Source organism: Lissotriton vulgaris, chromosome 3_1, assembly GCF_964263255.1.
Source record: "Lissotriton vulgaris chromosome 3_1, aLisVul1.2, whole genome shotgun sequence".
Taxonomy (NCBI): domain Eukaryota; kingdom Metazoa; phylum Chordata; class Amphibia; order Caudata; family Salamandridae; genus Lissotriton; species Lissotriton vulgaris.
Window position 1 is genome coordinate 1,901,725,817 of NC_141689.1, and position 27,128 is coordinate 1,901,752,944.

Consider the following 27,128-nt stretch of genomic DNA (forward strand, 5'->3'; position numbering starts at 1 on the left):
GTTCTGGTCTTGGCCTTGAGTTCTGCCAGCGTGTGCTTTGTCTTGTTCGCGGCCGCGGCCTGGTGCCGACCGCCTTGCGACTTTGGGTCGTTGTGCGGTTGGTGTTGTGCTGGGCGAGCTCTTTTGCTGCTGATGGGCCCCCTCTCACTTGCCCTTTGCCGTACCTGATTACCAGGGCTTGGGGTCTCAGGAGTGAGCCATATGCTGCGCCATTACTTGATGTTGGCTATGCACTTTCCCCCTTGACGCCACTTCCCCTCCTTTAGTTGGCGGGTTCTGAATACTGGCCGCTGGCCTCTTGCTTCTGCTCCACCAGCCTGTGCACTCATGTGTTCGGGTGCGCCTCTCCACCTTACGGCGCACTTGCTGACGGCGGCGGCGGATACTCTTGCGGCCTCTGTGCCCCTTTGCACCTGTGTTTGCTGTCCCGCCTCTGCTTCGCACTCGCTCTTCCCCTGTGGCCACCTCACCTTTGTAGTGCATCCGGTGCTTGGTAGCAGCAGATTCGGCTCTGACGGCCTCCGCTCCCAGGTGTCCCCTCTGTGTGCAGCTGCAATGACTGCGCTTCCGGTCCTGGGTACCTCCGCGAGGGGCACTTCTTTGAATCAGCCGCCCTCCGTCATCACGCGGGTGTCTGGTAGGTGTTGGGGGTTGCTGCCGACACTCGTCCTTCACCGCGGTGCTTCCCGCCTTCGCACAGCTCCTCTGCAGTGATCTTTACAGTGATCGCTGCGCCCGGGGTCTCTCTGCGGTCTAAGCGCTCAGCTGGGCGTGCCTCACTTCCGGCTTTAGTTGTTTACTGGCCGCTGCGCTTCCGGTAATGGCGGCCCCTGCGAGTGGCTGTGGTTTCGGTTTCGATTCGGTGCCGCTTCGGTACCGATCTCCGCTGTCAAACGGGTGCTTGGTGAGTGGTACCGCTATTCGCTATTCGTCATTATCCTTTCGCTCGCTCCTTCTGCTAGTGCCCGCATCTGCTTGCCGGTCTGCAGGTCGACCCACAGCTCCGCTTCACGAAGCCTCTGCCTTCGCTCACACCCCCGCTGCCTTCTCCCGTTCTCGCTGATTGCCGTACCTGTGCATCTCATTGGGGGTGTTGAAGTGTGTCTCCCTTGCTTCGATTGTTCTCTTCAGTTGCCTTGGCTTCTCCTCCGTTTACGCGCTAGGCGTCATTTTGGGGTCTGCGCCGTTGCTGGGGTCTCGGAGCTACGGAGAGCGATATCTTCGTGAAGCTTCGGCCCCATCTTGTAGATCTTCTGTTTCTTTGTGGTCTCGCTCTTCCCCTGCTTAGATCTGTTTTCCTGGGTTTACACAAACTGGTATGGTGGGTAGTAATGGCCTTAGTTTGCCTCAGGGGTGCGGAGCGAGTGGACTCAGACCACCGTCCACATTGCCGTCCAAGCCACGCCCCCCAAAGGTGTCCCTTCCTAATAGCAAACTGCAATGGTATATGTAAATGTTTTTTGACCGAAATGCTGTATCAAACATTCTCATTTTACTGCCTACTTCACGTGGTAGGTACCCCATTCTCAAACTAGAAGGGGTCCCAAAAGGACCCCTTTGTTTGTGAATGTTTGTAAAAACTTTTTTAAGAGTTGACAGTGGTCCCACGGGCCACTGCCTACTCTTAAAAAATGAAAAGAAAACTTTTCATTTTTAATTTAGAAACACATCTTGTTTTCCTTTAAGGAAATCAGGCTGCATTTTAAAAAAAAGAAAACAGATTGCTTTATTTAAAAGCACTCACAGACACAGTGGTCTGCTTACTCCAGCAGGCCACCATCCCTGTAATTTCTGTGATTTCCAATGGGTCGCAGACCAAGACCTACCTTATGATTATTAATGTGGTAGGACTAATTGTGACCCACTGGGAATCGCTTAATGTGTCAAACACACATTTGTACATAGCTGTTTGTGATTACAGAATAGAGAATCGCAAAAAAGCTAAGTACTTCTGGCCCTAAGTTACTTACATCCCAACAATCAGAAAGAGACCTTTGGGTTTACCTTCTTTTAAAGGCCATGTGCCTATGAATAACATTTTTAGAAGGATTTTGCTTATCAACAAAAAAATGAAAAGCCTGAGTACATTCCTGTCCTGTGACCAGGATATTAATTCAATTTGTATTAATATATGGGTAAGTGACATCAAACTGAATAGGACAGTAAGCATTCAATATATAGAGGACAACAATAGTCATTAATTCCAGAAATTACCATCTGCCTTTAGAAACGTTCTCCTGAGACAAAATATTAATATGTAATAATTTATAAAGTAGCATTTCCACTCCATTCTATTTTTTCTTGTCTAAGATTAGTATTGTGGAGTAAAGCGACATGAACTTCAAGACGTGAGAGATGGGTTAAAACTCCGTACCTTTTGATGGGCTTATTAAACCCCTTCACAATACATGAAGTCATTTATATCAGAGAAAAAGATGGGTGAATGAACGACTCCACAACTCCAGAGTGAATCAAACCACAGAGCAGAAAAGCTACAGATAAAGAATATAAATAACCAAAATTATAACCTGAGGAATAAGAGGAAAAGTGTAAAAAATTCAAAACGTTACAGTATATCAGTAATAATAGAAATATTGTGTTCACCTCATAATGACAGAGTACAGCTCAATACAGCACAGGTAACGAAACAGCAGAGCTGCTCGGTGCCGTATTGGGCCGTGTTAACACCTTGACTGAGACTATTACAACAGGGGCCTGGGTGTCGTGTTGGTGCGGCAGCTGTTGAGTCTTCCCCAGTCCCAGCTTCCCCTTGGGTGCTACTTGGTCTCCTATGACTGGAAAAAAGATTTTCTGTGTCCGACATCTTCTGATCTTTTGGAAAAGGGTGGGGAGCCCATTGGAAAATAAACCTAAACCCTTGGATTGATGAAGCGACCCACAAGGTGTTAAAAGAAGATGAGCTTTAATGCTTTGACACTGGCTTCGGCAAGTCATTCCAGGATGAGGCTGTAGCTTGGGAAATTCAGGATATGGATCAGGAAACTGAGTAATTAGTACAGGACATCCACTTAGAGTAACACGCAAACCTAAGCCCTGGGCTAGTGGAGTCTGTGGATATCTCTAAGAGGAGAGAAACACAGGCTTTCACCTGTATGTTACACATGAGCATGAAGCCTTCCTGGGTGCTGTTCAGCAGTACTTGCAGAGACCAAAATTATCTAACCTGCAAAATGATTGGAACAGACCGCTTTTCATGTTGCTGCCATCACTGGACTGCCTGGATTCAACATCAGGCAGATTCAGTCTGGGGCCAGGTGTGTATTCCAGAAAAGGCAGGCCGTGCACCTATGCACTTGGTTGCAAAGAAGGTAGACAAGACTGTGCTAAAGTGTTCTTGTTGCCCATGGGTGGCAATCTTAATAAAATTCAGAAACTGTTGGACTGCACCATCTATGACATTTTCTTTGCGTGGCACATTGTAGATGTCCGCAAAGATAAGGCAATGGTAAAACTACTTCTGAAATCAGGAGCTGAACTGGGCTAACAGGAACTGAACTGTGGTAGGTGTTCCCTCTTTTAGGCCTTGTAATTTCAGAGCCCTGAAATGATGAAATGTCTGTTATATGCTTGGGCAGGTGTATGTTGGCTAAAATCCATTGTATTATGGCAAGTACCTGAAGAACCGGAGCATTCTTCAGCTGCTGAGGCATTTTGGGTCCAGAGATTAAAAGTGGGACTCTGATAGGAGTTTGGATGTGAGTAGTGATGTGGAGGAGCAGGATGCAACCTATGACAACATCATTATCAACAGTCCGCAGCGTAAGAACTGACTTGAGCATCAAATGTCATCCAGGAGCAGGAGTGATGAAGGTATGAGTTCGCTAAGCTGTGCTGGTCACCCTCTCTCCATACACACTGTCAGATTGAATGTGCCACTCAGATCCACAAGCAGGTATGGAATTAGAGAAGAAATCCTTTGCAGCAACAAGGATTCAGCAATTGTTGACTGAAATTTGTGGTTGTCAAAGTAAGCATCCCATGTCATTTGAATGTTGTTTACAAACGGCCTCAGTCCAAGGTATTTTTCTTCATGGAAGCAGCTGACTGGCAGCAATTCCTTACAGACTCATTTGCAAATTCATCTCAAATTCCCATATACTCTTGGAATATTTCCATTCCCATTCTACAGAGAAGAACACTTAATAAGAACAGTACCCTATTGATCAAAGTGCCGCTCATACATGTGCAGGTGGTGTTATTAAGAGCTATCTGTCTACAGACATTCTATATGTAATGTAATGTAATGTAATGATGTCTTGTAAAGCGCCTGAATCACCCCACATGGGGTATCTCCGCGCTGTAGACCGCTGGGGAACCCGTCCTGGCTTTCCCTGTGGGATGGTCCCTACTGGGTATCTGAAACCAGGCATCCCCGGCGTATGTGGGGGGCCGTTGTGGATATGAGGCAAGCTAATGCCCAGAGTTGCAGAGTGTGATCCCGGGTTAGAGTAGGCACCGAGGCGAGAATTATCGAGTCCGCTGACCCTGGTCCACGACCCTGCCGCGTCGGGAATTGAACCCTGGTCCCGGGCCGTCCTCTGCTTCCGGGTCTGCGGCCTCTAACCAGTGAGCCACACCACTCTATATATGAAAATGCTAAGTAATATCTGTGCCTGCTGCAGGCTGCTCGCATAACAAACTTTCTCCATAGACTCGAGTGATGAAGCAGTTTGCTCTGAAGTAGATTAGAGGATTACATAGTTCATCTTTGAAGGGCAGTTCTACTCTACTTAAGGCCAACGGTGGCAAACAGATATTAGGAAGATGGATGTAGAAGCTAAAGGCACTTGCTTGTTTATTGATCCAACAATTGTGTGAGCACTTTGATGGCAGAGATACTGGGTCCTGAAGTCTTCAGGCTACTGAATAATTGGCAAGTGATCCATGTTCCTCAGTCTGAATTCGGCAGTACAAAAGCATGTTGTGATATTGACAAAGGATGTGAGCCTGGATACTTGAAAATATTATCCTGGCACCAACATTACAAGTTCCCAGAATAACAGCAACTGCCAGTGTTCCACAAGGTAACCGGCTGAAAGAAGGTTCTCATGGAATTCATGCAGGAAAGTGCACCTTTTTGCATAGTTACTCTTAGATTTGAGGGTTTCTAATTGGCACAGGTAGGTACTTGTGACAAGTAGGGACCCTTGCCTCTAGTCAGGGTAAGGGGGTACACTCTTAAAATAACCCTTGCTCACCCCCTTGGTAGCTTGGCACGTGCAGACAGGCTTATCTCAGAGGCAGTGTGTAAAGCATTTGTGAACACATACAGGAATCAAGTGACAACATTACAGCTGGACACCACACAAGTTGTATATTAAAAATATGTATTCTTTATATAGATTTAACACAAGGTCACAAACGACAAAAATCCACAATACTGTAGTTAAATTGGTAGTTTTAGCTTAGTCCTCTTTAGTTCTTAAAATGCGAGACTTTGAGTCAATGTACCTTAAGATGCGACACACAGGGCACCGAAAGTGTTGCAAAAATGAAAATGAGGCAAAGATCCGGTGCTAAGAAATAAAGGCATCAAGTTCTTCCTGATGCGGCACGCTTCTTCGATGTTGTGAGAAGTCTCGACTCGATGCGTCAGCTGCAGCAGCAACACCCTTGTTCAGTGATGCGACAACAGCGGCTTTGGTGGCGATACACTTCTCCGATGATCTGAGACGCTTCTGCTCGAAGCAACAATGGCAGCGGTGACACCCTTGTTCAGTGATGCGACGACAACAGCTCTGAAGGCCGCACGCTTCTCCATGGATTGGAGGGGCTTCTTGTGATGCGGTGCAATGTGACAGCTATAGCGGCATCACCCTTACTCAGAGCTGCGACGGCAGCGGATGCGATGGCAACATGCTTCCTCCTCGTTGCGAGACGCTTCTCTTGATGAGGTGCAATGAATCAGCTACAGCAACGACATCCACGATGTGACGGCAGGGGCTGCGACAGCGACAAGCTTCTTCAGTGTTGCGGGACGTTTCTTGAGATAGGTGCAATGCGTCAACAACAGCGGCGACACCCACGATGTGACGGCATCGGCTGCTCCTTGCAACATGCTTCTCCCACTTGATCGCGCTTCCAGCTCCTTGCAACACGCAGACCCTCAGAACACCCAAAACTGAAGCAGGCCCTCCCAAAGAACTCTGAGGAGCTGGGGGTTGAAGTCTGTTGTAACTGAGTCTTCAGCAGGAAAGCTCTTCCCTCAAACCCTTGGAGATCCTTGACAAGTTGAAATAAAGCACACAAAGTTCCTTTCTCCTTTCTTTGGCAGTCAGGCAACCACTGCAGGCTAATCCCCTAAGCAGCACTTCAGCTTAGGGATAGTCTCTCTCCAGTTTCTTCAGGTTCCTCTCCTCAGCAAAGGTGTCTTCTTTTTGTCCATTAGTGATCTAAATTCTTGGGATCATGGCCCCAATAACTATACCCCAAAATCCTTTGTCCTATGAGGCAGAGGGGCATTTGCCTAGCACAAACCAGGTCTGGAGCACTCTGTTTACATGACTTCATCTTTCCTTTAACAGTGCAGGGCAGAACCATCAGACGCCCCACAGGAGGTGGACCCAACATTGTAGAGGGAAGGCACAGTCCTGGAGCACTCTTTTGACATGACTCTCTCTCTCCTTTCACATTGCAGGGCAGAGACATCAGACGCAACACAGGGGGTGGAGCCGGCATTGTGGAAGGCAGGCACAGCCCTACTCAGGTCCTAGGTGCAACTCCTCCCACCCATCTACATGCAGATCTCTCTATTCAGCCCTGTGCTGAATCACCCTGTCTCCTGGAATCCCCCAGCCCTGTCACTTAAACTCCAGACAAAGAATACACAACCTAGCAGAGGCAGGCTTGGATAGTTAGAGAAGAAAATATCTACTTTCTAAAAGTGGTACTTTCAAACACAGAATGTTAAAACCAACTTTCCTAAAATATGTATTTTATCATTCTGAGTTCAGGCATACTAAACTCAAATTTTTACCATGTTCCCTGAGTCAGTTAGGATTATAAGATGTAATAATCTAACTACCCATTCTGGCCTATGGAGAACAATTAACCTTGCAATAATGAAAAACGAAAAAGGCTGTAATTCACTAATAGGACATGCCACACACACCCGGAATGTCCTACCTTATGCTTACAATGCACCCTGCCCTTGTGCCTACCATAGGGGCGTCTGATATGAAGAAAAGGGAAGGTTTAGGGACTGGCAAGTGGGTGCACTTGCCTAGTCAGCATGGCAGTATCAAACTGCACACAGACTCTTCAATGGCAGGCCTTAGACACACTGTTACAGGCTGCTTCTGTGGGTGGCACAACCAGTGCTGCAAGCCCACTAGCAACATTTGATTACCATCCCTGGGCACTCCTGGTGCACGGTACTAGCGTCTGGCAGGTAAACCAAAGCAGACAATCATGGAATCACTAATCCATACATCAATTTACAATGGGAGAGCAAATGCACTTTAGCACTGATCAGCAGTGGTAAAGTTCACAGAGTCATAAAACACCCAACAACAGGTCAGAAGAAATATAGGAGGAAGCAAAAAGTTCAGGGATGACCCTGCAAAAAGGGCCAAGTCCAATAGTTACATCCCACTTTTTGCCTTACACATGATCATTTTTTTTACTTTGTGTGCTGTGGGTCCCTGCAAATCGAATTCCCAGGGCCTGTGTTCTTTCCCAAAACTGTACTTCTGTACCCACAATTGGCACATGTCTGGCTACAGAGAAGCCCCTTGTAAAGTGTACCATGGACACTGTGACCATGAAAGACATCGAAGGGCTTCTGCACCTATTGTGCCACTTTTAGAAGTCCTGTACCTTAACACCCACACACTGCCATTGCAGTTTGCGTGTTTTGGTACAGAGAACAGTAATGTGAAAAGTCGACATGGCACACATCCCTCTGTGCCATGCCTACAACCCACTGCCTGAGCCCTAGGTAAGCCAGCTCTCTAGCAAGGTGCACAGGCCCTCATGTGAGGGTACAGTGGCATGAGCCCTGTATCCCTACTGTGTCTAAGTCCATTTTTAGACATTATGTGAAGTAAAGCCATAAAGAGTATATGGTCTGGGAGTTGGTCATTATGAACTCCACAGCTCCATAATAGCTTTCTATAATCTGAGAAATTTAGTAGCAAACCTCTCAACACATTAAACCCACAATGATGCCAGTGTTGGGTTTAATGCACAATTCACTCCGAAAGCATCTTAGAAGATGCACCCTGAAAAACGACCAGCACTGTTGTGGTTCCTGAATGGCTCCCTGCCATTTGCCACTACCAGACTGGTTTATGGACTCCTGAGTAGAGAGCCTCTGCTCCTCGGGTCCAGAAACAAAGCCCATCCTGAGCACAGGTGTCATGCCTCCTCTCCCAGAATGGGCTGGGTCCACGAAGGGGAAGGTACGAAGGCATGACGTCTTTTTCAGCTGTCCCGGTCTTTTGCTGCCCCCAGCAACTGTCTCCCACTGGTTCTGCCCCCCTTTTTGAGTGGAATAGTTGGTAGGAAAGCCAAGCTAGGAGGAGAGGTATGCCCACCTTTGCCAATGCCACCTCTCTGGTGAAGGAGGCAAGGTGAAGCACTCATCTCAATCCCTTCCATCTGGAAGATGAGGGGAACAAAGTAATCAGAAAGAGGCTCATACCCCCCTCCACACTGGAGAGTGGCATACTAGGTGGTGTACCAAGGAACGAACCCATAGGTCCTGACCAACAAACCCCTTTTAATGCCCCTACATTTAGTGTTTAGGGGTGACCCTGAACCTTAGCTCCTTAAAGTCATGGAACAAAGAAAAATAACCAAAGAGCTGTGCAGACCCAGGAAGAAGAGCACAACTCTACTGCTTTGACCCCTGCCCTTCCGGCTTGTCCCATCTCCTACCTGCGTACAGCAAAGAACCCTGCATGTCCAGCAGCCCTCCAGAGCCTGAAGGAACTTTCCTGCAAACATCTTACAGACACGGTCTCCTGTGAGCACCGGATTTGCTCAAGCAAAGACTCACCAACATAATCCGGATCCCAACGACTCCATGATTCTGCACCACTCTGCACCCGACGACCACGGCCCAAGTTCAAGTGGCCTACCACAAGAAGATCTCCCTAGCGATCCTGACCTGGGATCTGGGGATCCCTACCTCTCTCAAGCTTCATGAAGACGCATGCAGCCTCAACCTGAAGGGTCTCCCCGACCAGAATCTGAGCTGATAAGAAGGCCCGAAGTCAAAAGACACCCCTGCAACTGACACCACATGGCCTTGGGTGGCCCAAACAATGGTGCACAGGCATCTCCTAAGAACCCTCTTACCTCTCCAGTCTGTGGTTGCCTTCAGGAAGTTTCCCTGCCCAAGCCTGAAGCAACTTTGCAGACCCAAAGGTCTCTATTTAAAAGCACAGAGTCCCTGACGTCCTCTTGGCACACTGCACCCGGCTGCCTCTGTGACGCTGTTGGTGTAGCTTCTGTGCTGATTGGTGGTCTCTGTAGAGCTGACCTTAACCCAAGGAGCTTTCCTCCCATATCTGAATGGCCTGCTTGCAGGCAGCCATTAATCAAAGGCCCCCTTAGCCCCATTGGCTAACACTGGACCCAACACTCTGCACCCGGCCGCCCCAGTGCTGCTGGTGGTGCAACTTGAGCGCCGACCTGTGAAACCGATAACCATTTTTCTCTGATAGGAACCCAAGTAATGAGATTTTAGGCCTAAAATGTCCTGATGTTTGTATGGACAAAACATAACTAAACTGCAAAGTCTAAAAAGTCTTACTTACCTTGTATTATGAGATTCCTCGGTTTGGTATCTAGGCATAACACCTCAAGTAGTCAATGTAATCTGAAAGTAATCAAAACGTACTCTAAGCGTAATTGCGGTGTGTTTTAATGCCGACCTGGAACAACTGGAAGTCCATTCCCAATTTCTTTTTTGTGTTAAGGCTTACAGTTGAAAGGACATTTAACCTACCTGTACCAAGTCCTGTTTGGTTCTAAAAAAAAAAAATACAAGTACACCTTTTTTATACTTAACCAATTGGTCTGGATTCTGTCTTTGAGGGTTTTTAATCAGTTCTGGAGTGAGTGAATACAATGGATGCTTAATACACCCTCTGGATAAGCCTAGTTGCTTGCCCACACTACCACAAACAGAGCTGGTTATACTTACTTAATTTAGCCTCTGCTCTACCTCTGGGAACTCCATGTACTCTGTGCACACTATACCTTACTTTGGTATAGTAAATACAGAGCCAGCTTCCTACACTTCATGGAAATGCTCCTAAAATAAAGATAGAGAAAGAAGAGCCTGCTAAGATAAACCAGATTTAGTGTTGTGTAGATAGTTCTACAGAATGTGCCTACTGGAGATGTTGGTGTTGCACCATTAAAGAGTGTATATTTGTAAAGTTGGGTAGTGTTACAAGAGAGACCCTGGAATATCCGGAATATGTCATATCTACATATTGAGTGGGATTCTGCAACCCTTGTATAACATTCTGTCTGTCTAATTTCCTTACCTGTGGTGAATTATGACGTAGTATAATCACATAGGTAGAGATGGGGGAGGTTAAGCTAACGGACTCCATCCCTGGGCAATAGCAAAAACATGCAATTGAATGTGGTACCTCTGATGGGGAATTGTTTATCCCTCAATTATTTGTAGATAATCTGTACCCTATTTAAGCTTTTCAGAAGTTCTAACAGGAAAAGAAGAAGACCAATATTTTGGAAGAGGAAACCTCACGTACATTATTTGACATACTGCATCATAGGCAAACTCTCCTCACCCTAGTCGGATGGTACCACTGGGGCGAACTCAACCTCCAAACAGAGAGGGTGGAGGGAGTTCTAAGATAAAATATTGCTACAGCCGCGGTGCATCCATTTGGGCATGGGGGTGTAGCCCCCCCGCCCGCAGCTCCCTTGGCGTTTGAACTTAAGTAAACTGAATCAGTTTACTTAAGTTCAAAGACGCCGAGGGAGGGAGAACTGACAATCATGTCAGTCAGCATGACGTCGGACCGCCCACCCCCTTCAGAGACTGAAGGGGGTGGGCAGGCTGGCGTCATGTTGATTGACGTGATTGTCACCAGCAGCAACACAAGTGTGCATGAGTGGGGACAGAGGGCGAATTTCCGCACCGTGCCCACTCATGCACACTTGTGTTTTTCCTTGTTTGCGCATGCCCATTAGGAGCCCTTTGGGCTCCTAATGTGCGTGCTGCGGGCGAAAAGTAGCCGTGCCTTTTGCCATGCCTGGCACTGCTGGCAGCACCAGGATTGGCTGGGAGAGACTGCCACTCCACTCCAGGGCCGGCCTGTTCGTGAAGGCGCCAAGGCTTGGAGCAGCAGCAGAGGTGGCGCGGACCGGCTGAGGTAAGTTTTCCTTTGTATATATTTAACTCCCCTCAGGCTGCCACCCACCCCCGTGCAAAACATCTCCCCCCGCGCGAGCCGCGACTGGATTTACGACCATGTGGAAACCGGACATTACGTTTTTTTATATGTAAATGTATGTTTGAGGACTGAAGCAGCGCACGGTCTCATGTTCTGTGAAGAAACAATCTGCGTCATATTTAGCACTGCAACATTTTGTTAGCAATGGTTTGGGAGACGCTTTTGGCTAGTTGAGAATTTCCTCTGTTTTTCGCTGTAGCCGTTTCTGCAGTTAATACGTTTTTCCTCATTACCTTTCCTAAATGTCAGTTTGTAGTGGATTACTGAGAGTTCCTGGCATGATGACCTGCAGACAATTTACAAGTTCCACGTGTTTTTTACCACCTCAGCATTCTTAACAAATGTGATTGTCTCCAGCCTCTTAACCTCAGTCCCCACCCGATGCCCACTGCCCCCTTAATTTTTCCAATGGCCTCGAGTTTCAAGGAGTGCGCACGCCGTTTACAGTCTTAATGAACAAGAAAAAGAATACCCCTCCCCCATTTCCTTTCTTCCCTCCCTCCTCCCCCACGATATTTCGATGAATTAGGCTGAGCTGAGATCTTGATTTAACTTTCAGTCAGGCCCAAAACGATGTCCCTGGATTCAAACTTTTACATTTCTAATACGGATATAATTAGTACTATTAACTTAAGTGATAATAACAGCTGTGACAATGCCGTGAAAGTAACTATATGGTTCTAAGCTATGTGAACCAAGAAAGCAAAAAAAAGCAAGGCCCCTATTTATTTAATTAAGATTTTAGTGTCTCTTTATTTTCTGCTATGTCTCCGCTTCTTTGCCTTTGTGTGTCTACTGCTGGGCATGTGGTCTGTTTGTTTCTATGTCCTCTCTCACTCTGTCTCATTGTACCCCATACGTTTGCCTGTTTGACTTGTGCTCTGTCTCTCACTTTTTGAAGTTTGTTCTTTGTATTTCTTGTGTTGTGTTACATTAGTGATATTTGTATTGCGTATATTCTGCCATTCGAATGGTCTCATAGCACTCTGGCCGTCCAGACAACTTTCCAGGTTTTCAGGTTTCCTATCATAAAGCAGAGTCTAAATCGTCACGTGGTGGATGATGTGTTACACACAGTGGGCTCTCGTCCAGTTTTCGGTTAGGAGGCTGTGCCTTATTAATTGAGCTATGGGTGAATGATTCTGGCATCTGCTTAGCCAACGGCTTATACACTTTTGGAACACGTTATTTAAACGTGTTATTCCCCATTATGCTGAAAATAAATTGTAATGCCTGAATTTATTTTCAGGGGTACTTTACAGAATCAAACATTTCCCACACCTAAATCTGGAGAAATCGTAATGATGCAACAGGTGAATCTGCTCTGTGTTGGACATTTGCTCAATGCGTTCTATTGGATGTGTGTGGCATATCATGGAGGGAGGTGCTTTTGTGAGCCACTTGGCATAGTTGAGGATTCTTGGGCTGTATTGAATGTATAAAAGGTGTTCTGTCCAATGAATGGTGCGGTATGCTTTTTGTTCCTCTCCCTTCCCTCTCTTTGTTATTTTATAATTTTGCTACCCTCAAAGCTCTCTCTTGCTTTGCCCTCTCCCTTATGCCTCATTTATTATCAACTTTCTCTGTGCTTCTTATATTTCTCTACACCCATGCACTATGCTTCTCTCTGTGTACCTTTTTTTCCGATCTCTCTATACTGTCTTTCGATTCTCATCCACCTGCCTTCCTTTCTATACTGTTTTTCGTCTCTCTCTCTTCCTGCACATTCCAGTCAAGCTCCTCTTGTCCATCTTTCGCCATCTGTTGCCTCTTTCCTCTTCTACCCTATTAGTCTATTACCTCCTCGCTCTCTTTTCGTACTCCTCATGATGCACAACATCCTTCTCAACAGTCCTTCCCTGTCTTTTCAATCCTCCTCCTTTTCTAGCCATCTCTTACTCTTTCACTATGCACTCTCATTCAGACATCTCCCAATGGCCACTATCCATACATTTCCATGTCTGACTCTCTTTTACCTTAACCTCAACCATCTATCCCATGTTTAGATTTAGCATGATGTCACAGCTGCCTCCAACACCTAGTGTGGCAGTTCTTTAATATTTGTCCACTCTTTTTTAAAAATATTTCTCGGGGGGAGAACCCCCGAATCGCCCTTAGGTTGACAATCATTTTACGCCTCACCACTTTCAAATGTCACCAGCCACCACTGTTAGGGAACCAGATAAACTAAAAATACCTTGATTTCTGCAGGTTATCAACTTTATTGTTGGGAACTTCTGGTACAACTAAAAACAGTTATGAGACAATAAATGTTCTAATGTTATGTTATGTTATGCGTTTTTATTAGGCGCACAGATGCTCCAGCCAAGGAGCGTCCTGGCGCCCGACAAGGCAGCTGCACAACACAACGAAACAATAAATCAGACAAATTTAAACTAAGGGAATAAAAAAGTTTTCACCGCACGGCGAAAGGAGAGCAGATTCCCAAGGGCACGGATCGCCGGGGGAAGGGAGTTCCAGAGAACCGCTGCACGCACTTGAAAGGAGCGACCGCTGGCCCTGCTCCGCTTAAAGCGCAGGACAACAGCCAGTTCTAAATCAGCAGATCTTAAAGCTCGGGCTGGAATGTAATGGGCCAGAAGTGTAGCAAGAATCATAGCTGGGGACCCATTCAGAATCTTATAGGCGACACAGAGGACCTTAAACTGGATCCGCTGGGCCACCGGGAGCCAGTGCAATGAACGCAGAGTACTAGAGGTGGGGCACGATCTAGATAATCCTACCACCGATCTTGCTGCGGCATTCTGGATCCGTTGTAGACGCCCAATCTCTGCCTGGTTCAGGCCTACCAATAGGGAGCTCGCATAATCCAGCCTAGAGATGACAGTGGCTTGGATCATGAGTTGCCTAGTGGGGGCATCAAAGAACTTGAGCACTGGACGGAGCCCGTGCAGGATGCCAAAACAACAAGCCGCCGTACGTTTGGTATGACAAGCAAACGTAAGGGAAGGGTCCAGCCAGACCCCGAGGTTTTTAAGCACGGCAACTGGGATGGGAGTAGGACCCAGATCCCCTGGCCACCATCTCTCTCCCCAAAGTTCCGGTTGTTTGCCAAAGATCATGACCTCGGTCTTACTAGCGTTCAGCTGGAGACAGTTGGACGTCATCCAGCTGGCGCCCGCCCGCAGTCCTTGTTGGAACCTGGGGGCATCGACATCGGCATCCCCGCTGATCGTAACCGCTAGCTGGGTGTCATCGGCGTATGACACCATTGTCATACCCCATTGCCTGACAACCTCAGCTAGCGGCCTTACGTATAGATTGAACAACGTAGGACTCAGCGAGGAGCCTTGGGGGACACCCAGGCCCAGCGGATGTTATTTGGACTGGTAAGGCGGGACGGTCACGCTAAAGGTCCGATTGGCTAAAAAGGACCGGAACCATTGGAGAGCAATGCCGGTGACACCAACCTCCTCTAAGCGACGCAGAAGGATCAGGTGCGATACGGTATCAAAGGCGGCGCTCAGGTCTAATAGCACCAGCGCCGCCGTTTGCCCCGCATCGAGCACGGAGCGAAGATGCTCCACCATATACAGCAGAGCCGTCTCCGTGCTGTGACCAGCCCTGAACCGATTCTGCGTCACATCGAGGACGTCAGCATGAAGTAGATGTTCCGAGAGGACCGCGTTGACATGCGCCTCAGTCACCTTAGCAGGCCACGGTAGGAGTGAAATTGGCCGATAACTCTCGGGCTTGCTACCATCCAAGTTAGGTTTCTTAAGGATAGGACGAACCATGGCTCGTTTCCACTTCAGTGGGACTACGCCGGATGTGAGCGACGTATTGATCAAAGAACATAGCGGTGAGGTGTCATGTACCGTTAGGTCTTTGAACACAGCTGGGCAAAGCGGATCCGCTGGGGACCCCGACTTCACTTGATGAGCCAATTTGTCGAGGCTTTCAGGTGTTAAAGTAGGAAAGGAATGCAGCCCCTCTGATGTTAACGGCTTAAGAGGTGGATTAGCCGAAGGAGTGGCCAACGGAAAAGCCCGATAAATGGCATTGACCTTTTCCAAAAAGAAATCCGCCAATTTTTCACAGTGCTCAACAGAGCTCTGGTGGATCGTAGTTACCTTTTTGGCAGTGAGATCTTTCAACACCTTGAAAATAGCCTTAGATGGGTTAGAGCTAGTCCTAAATTGTGCGGCATAGAAGGCGGCGCGGGTTCTGCACACTGCCCGGTGATACAGTTTCACCGTGGACAAGTACAAAACTTTCTTCACGTTATTATAGGATTTGCGCCAAGCCCACTCTGCACGCCTACAAGAAACCTTCAGTGCCCGCAGCGAGTCATCGTACCAAGGGCTGGATTTACCGGTCCCCGTTTTACAGCATACAATGGGGATGAGGGTGTCTAAAGCCCTGGTTACCCAGTTACAAAACCTATCATAGACCTGATCTGCCGACCCAGTTATGTCAAATGAGTTGGTCGATAGGAGATGGAAAAACTTGTCCAGCTTTAGTTTATTCCAACGCCGTCGTGGGATAGAACACACCACTGGCTTAGGTTGTATAGCCGGTGTAGGGCAGTGGATCTGTATCAAGTAATGATCAGTCCATGCCAGAGGTGTGTAGCTGGAGATGCAGGCTTCCGTAAGATTGGTGAAAAACGGATCGAGGGTATGGCCCCCTGAATGGGTGGGCTGCTACACCAGCTGAATCAGCTGGAGCGCCTCAAGATCTGCCATGAAACTGGACACCGTGGGGTTGGCTAAGTTGTCAAAGTGCAGATTTAAATCCCCAACGATGGAGAAGTTGGAGCACCCTGCAGCCAGTTCACTAATGGCGTCAGGTAGCGCCGCTCTAAAAGCCACTTCACTCCCTGGGGGCCGATAGATCAGTAGCCCCGACAGGGTGAAATTAGGCGTAATAGCTACCTTAAACATTGCACTTTCGCAACCAGAAATTCTTTGACCCTGCCAGGTACACGAATAACAGGACTTAACAGCAAGGGCTATCCCTCCGCCTCTAAAAGCTCGGTTAAGAGTGAATACCGAATATTCGGGCGGAAAGGCCAAGTTGACAACGGCCGTATCGGCATCCTGCAGCCAGGTCTCAGTCAGGCAAAATAAGTCTGGAGAAGGGGGCGTGGCTAGCAGCCAAGCATGGCGGCCGCATAGTGTGAGAGCTCCCGAGGGCACTGCAGCCTTTCAACACATCCGTCACATCTATCCGCCACCAAGCGCGCCTGAAGCGGCTGCGTTCGAGTCCGGGACACAAGCGGTGTCACCGGTCCAAGTTTCGAGACAATCGGAGCACCGGAGCCTGAGCTGCATCGTGTGGCGAGTTGGGGCCTACAACCAGGGGTGAAGCACCGGCCTCGCGTGAAATCCGGACCCCGGCGGAAGTGCGGCAGAGCCGGCCGGAAAAGTGATCGCACCCCGGTGCATGTCGGAAAGATCAGACCAAGCCTACAGCTACTGGCGGAGTCCTCCGGTGGCAATCGGGCTGCCACGAACACCAAGCAGGACCTGAACAGTACGAAGGTCAGTGCAACCCTGACCTGGGCCGCGCGGAACGGGGACAACACCCTACAACGACCCCCCCAAAGAGAACATAGCTGGCGCAGCAACACTACAGGGGGCAGGGGCGGTCGCCGCATAGGAGCGAGGGAGCAGTGGGCCCGCACGGTGAGCCAGAACAGAAGCCAGGTGGACGGTGCCCCGGGGGGACGACGCAACACCGGACATATACGCGGGACCACAGGGGAAACCCCCAGGCCCGCCACCAGCAGCGTCGACACAACAGAAGTACCCCAACACGCGACGGCCGGTCCAGTGCACGAGACACGGTGCAGTGTAGAACAGCGAGGGGGGGAACACAGTGCCCGCTCCATCCCGGAGAGAGGCTACCGAGGGCAAAAACACGATACGCATCAGCGGCTCCTAGGCTCTCACACCAACATCCAGTGAGACCCACTGCTACCTGGCTGATTCCGCCTATCAGAGACTTCAATCGACCCACAGGCAGCGGTCACCTGGGGCATATCTCTGGCACTCGCAGGCCCCAGCACCATGGCGGGAAAAGGCCTCAGGAGCGGATCCACGCAAGCCAAACTGGATAAATTCGCATATGGACACCAAGGGCAACAGCAAACTACAGGGCGACCCTCCACAGGCCATGCCCAGGAAGCAGAAAAGTCGACGAAAATTACACTAGAGGACATCATGAAAACGCTCTCGGAAGTTAAAACCACAGTGGGCGCCATCTCCTCAGAAGTATCTCTGCTGCGAGCGGACTTTCACAAAATGGCGGAGAGGGTGTCGCAGGTGGAAGTGGTCACGAAATCGCTCGTAGAAGACACCTCAGAGCTCCAATTGGCCATGGAAAAGATGCAAAAAGTCACCAAACTCCTGCATGACAAGCTGGACGACCAGGAAGGGCGTTCACGCCGTAACAACGTACGTATCCTTGGGCTTCCAGAGACGGAGGGGAAGGGGGCCATGGACCTCTATGTTGAAGACCTCATCAAGAACAAGCTCCAGCCCAAGGGCCTGTCGCACTTCTTTTCGGTGGAGAGGGCGCACAGAGTCCCGGGGGGCCCACCCAAGACGGGGGCGGCTCCGAGACCGGTGCTATCCCGGCTCTTCAACTTCAGGGACAGGGACGCAATATTGCAGGCGGCGAGGAATTCACCACCAGTGCGGATTCAAAATGCCACCTTAGCGTTCTTCCCGGACTACACGGCAGAGGTGGCCAGGCGACGCAAGTCCTTCACGGAGGTTAAGAAAGCACTGCGCGACAGAGAACTGCCATATTCCATGATGTTCCCAGCTAAACTGCGGATAGTGGCCGAGGGGAAGACCTGGTTTTTTGACACGCCAGAGGTGGCTCAAGAATGGCTGGAGGGCTGGCGACCAGCGGGGCGACGACACCGCTCACAGCAAGACCAGCAGCGACACCGTGCTGACCAGACACCGCCCAGTCAGTCCTCCCACCGACCACACCAGGGAGGCGAAACAGAAATAGAATCGGACCTTGAGAGAGATCCACTGGACTCTGGACAAGTGACTCCGGTGTAACATTTAACTGCTTTATTTTTCAAGACTGTGTGGGCCGCGAGACCGTGGCTCGGACGTAGCTGAGTAGGGTGGGCACAGGCAGTGCCCGGAGAGGACTCACCAACCCTACGAGCAAGTAAGGTGTATAGGGGAGGGCTGAAGCACTCTGCACAGTTGGGGAAGCGGGCGGGAGTTTGTCCGTGGAGCAGGGTAGCAGGGAGGGGGGATGGGTTTGAAGTTTATTTGTTGACATGTTTACTCTTGTTTGTAGTCATCGTTCACCACCTACACAGCAGTATCACCCTGACATTAGCACGTCTCCTACACAGCACGACACTAGTCGATGCATGGGCTATGCCACAGCACACGTTGTGTGCAAGACTCCTTCATCAGCCTAATGGCCAGGCCACCTAATCACACGCCCGCCGAGGGCCCCTCCACGGCCGGGAAGATTCCCCCACTGCGCATACTGACATGGAATGTCCGGGGCCTGGGTGACAAAATCAAGAGAGGCTTGGTCCTTCAGGCCGTAAAGCGGCAAAACCCGGATGTGGTCCTCCTACAGGAAACCCACCTCACGGGATCCACCTGCAAAGCCCTAGACAGACGTGGGTACACAATGGTAGTCCACGCCGACTTCACTACTGGCTCCAGGGGTACGGGCATACTGGTGAGAAGATCTTCCCCCCTTATGGTATCCAGCCACGTGGCAGACGACCAGGGTCGCTATGCCGCAATCCACGGCCAGTGGGAGGGCAGGGCCCTAAATGTGATTTCAGTATATATTCCCCCAGCCCTACACTCGGTGGCCCTACCAGCACTAGGCAAATTCCTTCTTGGTCTCCCTGAGGGCGACATGATTGTTGGGGGGGACTTTAACGCAGTCATGGATCCACTTAAGGACACTTTCCCCACCAGAACCAGACCGCGAGGTACTACACCACTGTCAGACTTTGCGGAAGCCCTAGGCCTTGTAGACCTCGGGCGGGAACTACACACAGAGGCCACCCACTACACTTACTACTCAGCGGTACACAACAGCTTATCTCGTATAGACTACTTCATGACACTGGGTTTGGGACTGGATATGGTGGAAAGGGTGGACACACTACCCAGGGGGGTCTCGGATCACTCTCCAATCGTCCTATCGCTGACCACCGGAGGGAAACGGAATGCCCGACTATACCCAATCTACCCCAATTTCCTGAAAATCCCCAAGATTCGAAAGAAACTCAAACTGGCGACGTCACTGTATTTTGCTGAGAACACGGGCACAGTAGAGTCGCCCTCCATCCTATGGGAGGCGTACAAAACTGTCCTCAGGGGGGCGGCCATTGCGGCGATCACGGGACACAAACGGGACTCACGGAAGGAACTCACGGACCTGGAACTTGCACTGGATACGGCCAATAACGCTCATATGACAGACCCCTCCCCGACCACGACACACACACTCATGCTCCGGCAACAACAATACCTAGCCCACCTCAAAACGACAGAGAAGGGGTACATCGCGAACACTAGACATAGGATCTATGATGTGGGCGACAAAGCGGGACGTATGCTAGCGTGGCTGGACAAGAGAGGGAATGGAGTGAGAGGTATCCATAGGCTCAACACGGAGGATGGGCGGACACTGGTACACCCGGAAGACATAGTAGGCGAACTAGCTCGACACTATCAGGAAATCTATACACCGGGACGGAGGGTCACACGACAAATGGCAACGGCGACGCTCGCAGACATTACCATCCCCAGCATTACACAAGAAGATAGCGACGCCCTAGAACTAGACCCGACGGGGGAGGAAATCCAGCTAGCGATCATGGCGTTACAGTCAGGTAAAGCACTGGGCCCTAATGGGATACCGGTAGAGTGGTATAAGTCCGTGGCTGCAGACCTCAGTGCCCCATTGCTGGCCATGTATTTAGAGAGTAGGGACAGACTAGAGCTGCCACTGGATCAACGCACAGCAACGATTGTAGCAATACCCAAGCCCGGAAAACCACCGACAGAATGCACCTCATACCGCCCGATATCATTACTAAACATCGAGGCCAAAATACTAGCTAAACTTCTAGCTACCCGATTGCTGCCCCATCTCAGTACTCTAATCCACCCTGACCAGTCGGGCTTCATGCCCCACCGGAGCACGGCGTTGAATCTTAGACGAGTCCACGGAGTGTTGGCCCGTGCACACCTCCTCACGGAACAGGCGGTAATCCTCTCCCTCGACGCCAAAATGGCGTTCGACTTAGTAGAATGGGAATACCTCTTCATGGTGCTGGAACGCATGGGTTTTGGGCCAAAATACATACGGTGGATACGGCTGCTTTACACAAAACCCGTGGCACAAGTGGTGGCCAATGGCCACACGTCGCCGAGATTCCCACTGGGCAGGGGGACCAGACAGGGCTGCCCCCTGTCACCCCTGCTCTTCGCGCTCGTACTTGAACCCTTGGCCATCCAAATCAGATCGACACCTCTATTCGCGGGCATCAAATGGGAGGAGGGGTGGGAAGACAAAGTCTCGCTATACGCGGACGATATGCTCATATACATGACCGCGCCCGAGACCGGCATCCCAGCCCTACTAGACCTTTGTGACACGCATGGGCGCACATCGGGTTACACACTCAACTGGTCGAAATCCACCATATACACTTTAAAAGGCCCAGAGCCAAGACTGCAGGGGAACTGTCCAATGCTTAAGACATCGGCCTCTTTCAAGTACCTAGGTATTGTTATCGCGAGCGGGGAAGCAGACTTTTTCGTGAACAACCTAAAACCACCCATGGATCGCCTGCGAGCGGATGTTAGGCACTGGGCGGCCCTCCCCCTGACCCTACTGGGCAGGGCGGCCTTGTACAAGATGATGGCCCTCCCAAGACTCCTTTACGTACTGGAAAATACTCCTCACCTGGTACCACAGCGTTACTTCCAACAGATTGTGGCACTGGTCACGGTCCTGCTCTGGGACACAGGCCCGGCGCGCATAGCATATGACAAGCTGGTAAAGAGCTGGTACGAGGGTGGCATAGCGCTCCCCAACATCCAGCTATATTACTGGGCGGCCCAACTCAAGATTATAAACTACTGGATCCACGCCCCGAAGGACGACCCGGCCTACCGGGCAGACTGGTCGCAACTTGGGACGGACTGTATGCTGTCCGTGCTGTACAACAAGTCGCAACTAAAGGACCTGATCGGTCCGACCAAGCACACGGCGGCGCTGTGGCACATGGCGCAGGCCCGTCTGGGGTGGGCAGGCCGACTCACTAAAATGACGCCCTTGTGGGACACGAAAGCGTTGGGGAACCTGAGAGACTGTAAGGGGTTTGGGCGGTGGGACTCAATAGGCATCTCTACGATAGGAGACCTCTGGGACAATGACTCAGTATTACCATTTCCACACTTGCAACAGCAATACAACCTCGGACCCACAGAAACGTTTAGGTATGTCCAGATTAGGCATGCATTACTACAGGCAATCCCTGCCGGCACCACATTACCAGACTCCTCTCCTTTGGAAGATAGATTACTAACCGATTTCATGCTCCAAAGCGCCACCTCCCTTACATACAAAAAGCTGATCAACAATCTCAAAGACCCGACGCTAAAACTCAAAGGGAAATGGGAGGAGGAACTAGGTGAGACAGACGAATTTGAATGGAATGAGGCCCTGGCCTCCCCGAAAGAGGTGGGAATCTCTAGTAAGCTCAGACTGGTACAGCTTAAAATCTTACACCGTATCTATTACACCAGGACACTGCTGCACAAAATACAAAGAGCACCACACCCCTTCTGTTTGCGAGGCTGCGGGGAGGAAGGGACACTGTTCCACACGCTATGGGACTGCCCGCACATACGCGAATTCTGGAGACAGGTGCTCCGATCCATCTCCCAGGCCCTCAAACTTTCCATTCTACCCGAACCACGTAAATGCCTTCTAAACATCTGGGACCCGAATGACCTGGGTGGATATGAACTGATTTGGGCGTCACTGGCATTAACAGTAGCTAAACGGGATATAGCACAGAAATGGGGGGCGCCGGAAGTGCCCACCGCCAGTAGATGGGCTAAAAACATGGACATCCTAATGGTGACAGAGAGAGCGGTTTATGTGCTTCGAGCGGCGCCCCGGAAATGGAACAAAGTATGGGCGGCATGGAACATGTACAGAGGGGAACTTTGTGAGCCCTTGCCAGAGGGAGAGGAATCAGACTCCGAAGGGGAGGAGGAGTAACTGAACAGTTGCGGGGAGAAGGCCTCGGACATATGACACGGCTGCATGGGCGGCAATGACCTGGCCATTTAATGCACTACGAATAGCAGCGCAGGATATTACGAACTGTGGGAGACGTCCAAGGGATACGATGACACATGGTTGGGGGGGTATGTTGGGAAGTTTGTTCTTAAGGGTTAATTGGAAGGAGATGTAGCCATCACTGAAGTTGAGGGAGGGGTTATCGAGGGAACGCACTCTACGAACAAATGTCATATATTGAAAGCTTAGGCGAGACCCATGATACAGCAGAACTATGTCTTAATTACGAGAATGTAGCCAGTAAGTTATTGCACAGATAAATTGTCCGAAATGCAAGATTACCAATTGGATGTATGCAATTGTTTAACCACTATTCCTTCCTAACAATAAAGTTTAAAAAAAAAAAAAATAAGTCTGGAGAGTCGTTACCTAGCAGGTCAGAGATGTCTAGATGATGCTTGACAAGCGACCTAGCGTTTAGATTCCAGATGCTGATAAAAGGCTGTGGACTAACAGCCACAGAGATGTCCTCCCTACATCCCCTACTTAAGGGGGCTGAAAGAGTGAAACAACCTCATCCACACGTAAAAGGGCCGCATAAAGGATCAACCCGAGGCGTGCCACAGATCCCCCGTGACCGGTTGATGGCAACAAGACTATCTCTTGTGTAACACAGCATAATGCCATCCCTTGGGACTTAAGGGAGACGTGCAAGGTATCCATAGGCTTCCCTCAATACCACCCATATATTTACTTCGTCCTTGTTGCCACCCCTGTAGAGGTTTTTGCTAGGATAAAAAGAAAAATAGAAGCTCCTGACAACCCTACTGCTGAAGGACCACAACTTATATGATCCTGTGCTATCCGCCTTTTGATGACTCCATCCCTTAGTAATATTTATAAATATATATATATATATATATATATATATAAGTAGCGTGTGGACAGACAAATGTCTACACGTTTTGGCTAAACTAACCTTGTTCACAATCGGGCAATATTGGCGTGGGATTCCCCTGTATTTTTGCCTTTGCCTCCTGGTATTTTGCTGTGTGTTGGACTATGTTTTGCTAGTCTAGCTGCCTTGGGCACTTTGCCACTGCTGATCAGTGCCAAAGTGCAAGTGCTCCCTTTGTAAATTGTTGTTATGGATTGATGTTTCCATGATTGGCATATTTGATTCACAAGTCAGTCCCTAGTACAGTGCACTGTGTATACCCAGGGCCTGTAAATCAAATGCTGCTAGTGGGCCTGCAGCACTGATTGTGCCACCAACATAAGCAGCCAGTAAATGTAACTCAGGCCTGCCATTACAGAGTAAGTGTGCTGTCTAGTACTGCCATGTCGACCTGGCAAGTACACCCACATGCCAGGCCCTAACCTTTCCTTTTCCTACATGTTAGTCACCCCAAAGGTACGCCCAAGGTACCCCTGTGGGCAGGGTGCAGTGTGTGTAAAAGGTAGGACATGCCCTGACGTGTGTAGCATGTTATGACAGTGAAATACTGCCAATTTCATTTTTCACTATTGTAAGGCTATCTGTTCCCATAGGGTAGAATGGGGAATTCATTTATAACATCTTATAAACATAACTCCCCCTGGGGACAAGGTAGGAAAGGAAAGTTTAGCATGCCTGAACTCAAAATGTTAAAATGCATCTTTTAGTGAGGGTGATTTTTACATTCTATGTTTGAAAATACCCCTTTTAGAAAGTAGGTATTTTCTTGCTTAGCCATACAGTGTGCTCCTGCTAGGATGTGTATTGACTATCTGGCTCTCGAGTGACAGAGACTGGGGATGTGTGGTGACGCCATAAAGTCTGGATGAGTCAGGGTGGACTGAATAGACCTGGGCTGCATTTAGAGTAAAGGGAAGAGATTTCCTTTTACCTAAATAGGCCGGTCTGTCTTCCACAATGCTGTCTCCACCTCCTGCCAGGAAGATGCACCAGAGAGGACAGGACAGTTTTTGACTGAGCACAGGGCTCCTCTGCCACCAGAAAACACAGGATTTTGCTATATAAATATAGGCACCCAGACCCCAGAACTTTAGATCACTTCTGGGAATCAAGAGGAACCTTTGTCAAGGAGAAGTGCTGGAGAAACTGAAGGAGGAATAATGCCCCTGTGCTGTTTGCTGTCTGGGTGTGGCCTGCAGTGGCTACTTTCTGCCTAAGAAAGGGAAAAGGAAGTTGCTGTTTGCTGTGTTCCCTGCTTAAGGAATATCTCCATGGGTTTGAATCTGAGCTTGCCTCCTGTTCTTAAGTCTCAGGGACACAAATACCTCACCACCAACTCCCCTGAACTTCCTTGCTGGTTGGTCTGACCTGCTAAGCGGTGCCTGCTGTTGTTTTGGACCTCTGGAAGCTGTTTGCCACTGGGAGCTGGAAAAATAATGCAACTTAGAGAAGTTCACAGTTTCATGTTTACCCTTTGGCACCGAAGAGTAGGCTCCTACATATTTAGAGCACAAACATGGGCATTAATCAATGAGGTACACCAGAATGGAGTGGGGGGTCTACATATCAACGCGCACCATCGCGCAAATCTACATATTCTGGCACCCGGCATTAGTCAGCCCACTACATCTCGCTAGATCACTAGAGGAGTAATACCCATGTACAATGTGATGTTTCTTACTTGACCAATGTGATGTATAATGAGATGGATGCTTTTTAATGTGCTTATATTGCCTGACTGTCTGTGTGCACCTGACATAAAGCCTGACTTGCAAATGCATAATGCTGTATAATGGAAAATAAAACTCTGAATAAAAAAATATTTAAACAAAATAAACGTAGAGAAGTGTGACACATTCACCCCTGTTTCATACGCATCAGCAAAGAAATCGTCGCAGGCCCTGCCCGAGGCTCGAGAAATTGCTGTACGCCGCATCACGTGAAGTCCGAGATCACCGCACTGATTCCGACACAAGATATACTGTGCGGCAGCACGAACCCACACATCCTTCTGGATAGTTGCATCGTATGCAGGCGCCAAGTCTGTTGGTTCTTTGGAGGATGCAGTAAGAAACAGACACATCACCACCCCATTTAGTAAGAAATGACGCATCACCTCCTCTCCGGTAATAAGCCAACGTATCACCTCCCCTGAGCAGCAGTAAGGAACCGACACATCACCTCCCCCGGATCAAGGAACCAACGCCTCACCTTCCCTGAATGTAAGGAACCAATCTTTTAACCTCCCTGTGCCCCTTTTTGTTTGTGTGCGCGACGCATCCAAGGTGCTTTTTGTGAAAAGTGTCACATCTGCAATTTGCTTTGAACTGAAATATTGAAAGTCATATTTGTATTACTGTATTGTGTAGGTTTGTTGTTTTGGTCTTGTGTGGTTTATATAAAGATTATATATTTTTCTAAGCTGGTGCGGTATCTATTTGTAGTGTTTTCACTGTGTTACTGTATGTGTTCACCAATGCTTTACACACTGCCTCTGACATAAGCCTGTCTGCCTGTGAGCAGGGGTCATTTCAGAAGTGTACCCCTTGACCCTGACTTGAAGCAAGGGCCCCTATTTGGACAAAAGTCCCTACCTCTGCCAACTGGAGACCTCCATTTCTGTGTGTGTGTGTGTGTTTGTATGATTGTTTGTGTATATATATATATATATATATATATATATATATATATATATTTATATATTACCTACTGGTGGTCGCCAGTAGGTATATATAGTTAGGATTTTGTTCCTATGGGATTTCTGAAAATTCTATGTCGAATAACGTTGGCGTTTGTGGACGGAATTGGCTGAAACCTTCAGGGAAATGGCACATTTTGTTTCTGAGCAGCCCCTGAAAATTTGGAGGGGTTTCGTCAAGGGGGGGGCGAGAAAAAAGGGGGTCCCAAAACGCGTTTTTTCCATTCATTTTTCCATAGGGCGGTTGGAATCACTTTTAGCTCGAACGGCTGAATGGATTTACACGAAACTTGGCAAAATTGTAGATATGGTTTGCCCGACGTGCCTTTGCTATGTCTTAAAATATGTGCTCCAGTGGATTTTGAGAAATTAACGTTTTAAAAAACAGATATATCTGTGACAGCGTCCCAGTTAGCGCCCCGGTTCGCGTACCTGACGCGTAACGGAACTTCGCGAGGAGAAGCGGATTGGCTCCCCGGTGACTGTGAACATTCTAAACAGTCCGGAGCGGCCGCCATCTTGTGTCTCGGTAGGATCGAGACACAAGATGTGGCAAAAACAAAGGGGGAAATGAGCATAAGGGGGCAGAGTACATCCTCCCTGACCCCCTAGGTTTGATGAGGGGGCTTTAAAAGGGCCCCGCGGGGAAAAGAAAAAAAAAATTATTATCGTTTTTTTTGCAGGGGGAGCGCTCGGTACGCGCACCGGGAAGCGGTCCGGG

The 27,128-nt window shown here is 49.1% G+C and overlaps 1 protein-coding gene and 1 pseudogene across 2 annotated transcripts in view; one reads left to right on the forward strand and one right to left on the reverse strand.

Annotated features, from left to right (window-relative positions):
- FSTL5 (follistatin like 5) overlaps nt 1–27,128 on the reverse strand; it is a 2,973,258-nt gene that overhangs the window by 1,154,164 nt on the left and 1,791,966 nt on the right. The window lies entirely within an intron of this gene.
- Nucleotides 2,132–3,791, forward strand: LOC147728601 (NF-kappa-B inhibitor beta-like; annotated as a pseudogene).